Here is a 5120-nt window from a genome sequence, read left to right as displayed (position 1 = left end):
TCTTAGAGAAACACATAGAGGGCTAATGAACTGTGATGTAAAAAAACAAAACCTATGTTATATAATAGTTAACAACTTATCTTCATCCAAATATGCCATTAAGAAAGTGCCAAAGAGGGAGAGCAAAAAATTACAGTGCATATTATTTGACAAAGAATTGAAAGCTAAAATCATAAGCTTCTTACAAACCCATATGGAAACGACTACTCAATAGAAACTGGGCAAAAGAAATGGGCATTTCAGAAAGGAAGACCCACATTACTATGAAAATAGAAAATGTGTGTGTCTACTTATCAGGGAAATGCAAAGCAAAAGCCTCACAATATGCTACACCTGAAACAATAGCCAATATGAAAAAAGATTTGCCATATCAAGTGTTGGTGAGGGTGTGAAGCAGCTGGAAGTTTAGAAATCTTTGAAGTGTAATAAAGGAAAGAAGATCATATTTTTGCACATAGGGTCAAGATGGGTTTAAATATGGTACATTACATTCATAGAAGAGTATAAAGAAAACATAACATGCTCAGTTATTGCTATTGAGAGTTAAATCAGATGAACATTATTCTGATGGGCAATTAGGAAATACATATTAGCATCTTTCAAAATGGCTGTCCTGAGAAAATAATGATGATTTTTTTTAAGAGATCAGTGTAGACGTATCTAAGAACTTTGTTTATTGGAACATTATTAGTGAAAACATAAAAATCAACAAGTGGAACAAGATAAGAAATTAATGTTCAATGATACATTGAATTACTAGAAAATATAAAACGGCATAAAATATATTTTAACGGAACAAAGAAATTTAAAATAACTGATTAAATCCCACCCGCCCCGATCTTTTCAAAATAGGGACCTTTATTGGGAATAACGATGTTTCTTTTTACCCGGGGGCTGTGGAAGTATAGACACTGTTAGCTCCATTAACGTTCATTAAAATGGACCTGTGATACTGGTGCAAAGGGCTCAGAGTCGCTGTCTTGCTACAAAATTCTCTGGGCCCCTTAGCCAGAGTCCGTTTTAATTTTTCTTTTTTCTCTTCTCCACTAGGCAACTAAAAACAGAAACTCTTCGTTGAGGTGAAGTAACCGCAGGGTCTAACTATTAAAAAGGTACGAGGAGGGCCTGGAACAGTATGCTTCTTCGAAGTCCGTGCCTGAGACGACAGCCAGCTTGGATGCTCCTTTGGGGCAGTGTCCGGAGGCGGCATCGTCAGCGCTTAGTCTTCAGGTTCGTGTTTGGCTAGTCTCTTCCGGAGCTCCTTGATCTGGTCCTTCTTCTTGGTGAGAATCTCTTTCGTGTTTCGGTAGGCGGCTGTTTGCTGGAATTTCTTTTCCAGTTCTTTTGCAGCCCAGCGCAGCTGCAACTGGACCTGGAGTAAGTCGTGCTTGGCTGTCGCCAGGTTCTCCTCCAAGGACTTCTGCTTTTCCGTCGTGTCACTGAGTGTCCTCTGAAACTTGCACTTCAGAGCAGCGAGTGTGTGCTTCCAGCTCACTCACGTCTTGGGCCTTGATTAGATCCTGTCGGACTCCTTGGTCGGGGTGCGCGTCTCTCAGCGCTCGCTGGAGCTTTGACGTCTCTTGCAGCGCGCTCGTGGCCTGTATCTCGACGGTCTTCAGCCTTGACTTCGGTTTCTCATTCTCTTCTTGCAGCCTTAAAATGTCCTTGTTCAGGGGCTCCGCTGTGCCGGTTTCATTCCGTGGAGCGAGTGTTGGTCTCATGATGTCTGCGATGGGCTTTTCGTTTGAAGATGTAAACTCTGCCTTTTCAAATTCTGCAACTTGTTCTAATAACTCTCAGTTTTCAAGTTCAGAGATGCCTGTCTGGAGCTTGAGGAACCACTTCGCGGCCTGGGCAGAAGGAGCACGTTGGTGTGGGCGCTGTTGGCGAGCTCCGACTCCGCCTCGCTGTGCACCACCGCTCGCAGCCCGCTCAGGACCTCGTAGGCCTCGTGCATGGTGAACGTCTCCTCCACCAGCCTGCTGTCCTTGAGGTCCTGGAAGCAGAAGTCTACTGTCTTCAGTCTCAAGCCTCTTTTTGAACAAGCAAAACACATAGAACTAATAAATTCATTTTGATGGTGGTCATTCAAGCCCAACTCGGCCATTGCAGTGGGCTGGAGTCACCCACTGTTCATGAAGCCCGGGAAGCTGAAGCCAGGGTGGAAGCGGGTAGCCGGACTACAAACAGAGGGGAGGGAGGGGTGGGTTGTTCAGAAGCCTTCCTTGCTATTCAATGATTGATTTTTAAAGCAGATAGAAAATGGTATAGACCAGTGGTTCTCAACCTTCCTTTAATACAGTTCCTCATGTTGTGGTGACCCCCAACCATAAAATTATTTTCTTTGCTACTTGATAATTGTAATTTTGCTATTGTTATGCTGGGGGAGACCCCTGTGAGAGGGTCATTTGACACCCAAAATGGTCGCAACCCATAGTTTGAGAGCTGCTGGTGTAGACGAACTTTCTATGTATGTGCCTGTATGTGTGTTCTGTGTGCAGAGACTCAGGAATGCTCTCTACTAAAATGAAACTTTAGTGTTCAACAAATATTTTAAAGAGTGTTGGGAAAACTTTCTACTTTTACTGTAGAGACAACATGTAACTTGTGCCAGGCTTATGAAAAACTTAATGCTTTTGGTACCATGATGGTTGAAATTTCACAGCTAGATTAGGCAAAACGATGTGATCTAGAAGAGTAGACTTTAATCATATGGTCTTACAAAAATTATCTTTGAGGAAGAAATGCCTGTTGGAGAGGTGGATTTTTCTTGGTCCAGTGAGATATATATTCATTGCTCTCATAGCTAAAGAGGCTATGGGGGAATCAGCACACTGATGATGTATTTCATTTTCAGAGGTGACCACTGCTTCTCAGAGACAGCCATGTCTGGTAAAAGCAGCCCTCATTGGCATATGGGCCATGCTCAAGGACTTGGAATTTCCAAGACATAGGCTAAGTGAGTGAGGAGCAGAAAGTTCATACTACTGTTGGCAGGGGTAGAATTTCCCAAATGAACAAGATGAAGATTTCAGAGTTGAGGAGTTTGAAATAGGGAGAAAAGATAGCGAGTCGGAAACATTACTGACGCGTCAGGACCAAGATTCAAAAGAAGAATTGCTGATTCTATCACCATGAGGAAAGAATATTCTTATTTTGGAACTTAAACCTGGATATCTGGAACCCCTCAGAGAAAGGACACCCCAGACATGTGGGGACTGAGGGACGACAGAGGAGAAATCCAAGAGAAGCACATTCACAACTACAAGGCTCGTCCTCAATAGTAGATCTTAAAGAAGGTCATGAAGTCTTTTGGGGGCATAAATGCTCCATGCTGTTGGCTGCCATGGAAATATTGGAGGTTCAATGCTGCACAGACAGAAGGCCTAGTGTGTCTTTTGTAAAGAACACCATTGAAAATGTTGAGCATGGCTGTACTCTGACACAATGGCCTCACCATGAGTCTGAATCAATTCACCAGTGACTTTTCTTGTATTTGTTTTTCTTTTTGAAGAGGAAGCCAGAGAACAAGGTCAAGTGTCCCCAATGAGGCTGGGATACATTGACCAAGAAAGGTGCATCCTGAAATCTGCAAGACTAGATGCCTTCCCTGCCTTCATCACTGCTATCAATGAACCCATGGACACCGATGTTCGACATTACTCCTCTCTGCACTGGGGTTGGAGGGACATCCACCCAAAGGGCAGGAAGGGAAACATCACATGGAGGGAGATAAAGGTCTGCCAAGAACTCGGTGCTGGGGAAAGACTACAATAAAACAGACACACACATGAGCTGTGGGTTTGTGGGGAAAATCAAAGCACTCAAAGTCAGGCGCAGACTGCAGGTGCAGCGTCCATTGGAGCGTAGCCAGAGTTCACATTTGGAGGGTTTTCTTCACAGGTAACAAGGTTTCCATGTCTGTCCATACGCACACATCATCACTACCATCTGTGCCATCAAATATAGTAGCAAAACTTAATAAAGTGTGAGCTTTGTTCTCACACCTAAAAGATGGACTTCTAAGGGGCACACAACCTGCCTTCCCACTTAGCTTTCACATAACCTCAATCTCCACTCACATATGATTTCCCTTTCTCTCAGATGTACATACTTTCATATGTACACATGCACATACACATATACCCTCACAGACACACACTCTAGGTTATAGCCTAAAACAGTAGAAATACCAAATCCCTAGTGGAGAAAGACATAAGCAAAACCAAGAGGTACAAATCAGATACCTGTCATGAGCTTGTCACTCAGCCATCGTTCATTATGGAAAAACTGAGACGTGGTCAGGGAGTCTCAAGGCTTGCAGACGTTATGGAAGCGAGTTGGAACACAGACTCAGCTCAATCTGAGAACACACTCTATACCTCCCTCACAATCCACTGTCAACAGCGAAAAACAGAGACTCTCGAGGAGAAAATTCAACCGTCACTGCCATGAAGTATCTCCAACCCCCAGACAACTAGACCCACTGCCCTGGGGTTGATGCTGACCCAGAGGAACCCTGGATGGGCAGTGCATTTGTTCCAGAAATGATTGTCTCAACTCTCTCCTCTGGACCCTCTGGATTTAAACGGAAAACCTTGAGGCTAGTAGTCCCGATACGTGGTCAAAATCAAGTGGTCACTAAAGATACGTTGTATTTATGATTATTGCTCAGAGCCCTGAAGGTAACCTGATACAGATTTTAGGAAGTAAAGTGAGGCTTACCTTGAGCACCTGCTAAGACACCAAAGAGAAGGAAAATAAGTCCCTGGAGAACAGAGTGTCCACTTAGAATCATTCTGATCCTCATGGCTTCAGGTCGCAGCCTTCTTATCCTCAAAGTAGCACAGGAGTCCTCTCAGCTCTGATCGCGGCTTGTAAACCATGGAGGGGATTTTATATAGCCCCATGCCCTGACATCACCATCTTCCGGAACCAATAGAAGCTCTATGAAACATCTTCATTGCCATCAAGGGCATGTAACAGTAGCTTTATGAAATGAAAACACCAATTAGATACCGAGTCTAAAATACCTCCTTATATGAGATGTAAAATCCTCATGATGTTCGTTGTCATTCTGTTCTTGAGGCTGATAGAGAAAAGATATGAGCCGGTCAGGG

At 43.7% G+C, this 5120-nt stretch overlaps 1 pseudogene; it reads right to left on the bottom strand.

Annotated features, from left to right (window-relative positions):
• Window positions 1–1219: 1219 nt before the first annotated feature.
• LOC101643094 lies at window positions 1220–2107 on the bottom strand (annotated as a pseudogene).
• Between the last annotated feature and the right edge of the window lie 3013 nt (window positions 2108–5120).

Source organism: Echinops telfairi, unplaced genomic scaffold (assembly GCF_000313985.2).
Source record: "Echinops telfairi isolate 266 unplaced genomic scaffold, ASM31398v2 ScPeMD7_7356;HRSCAF=8355, whole genome shotgun sequence".
Taxonomy (NCBI): Eukaryota; Metazoa; Chordata; class Mammalia; order Afrosoricida; family Tenrecidae; genus Echinops; species Echinops telfairi.
The sequence above is the reverse complement of the archived record's forward strand: the minus strand, read 5'-3'. Positions and strand labels throughout refer to the sequence as shown.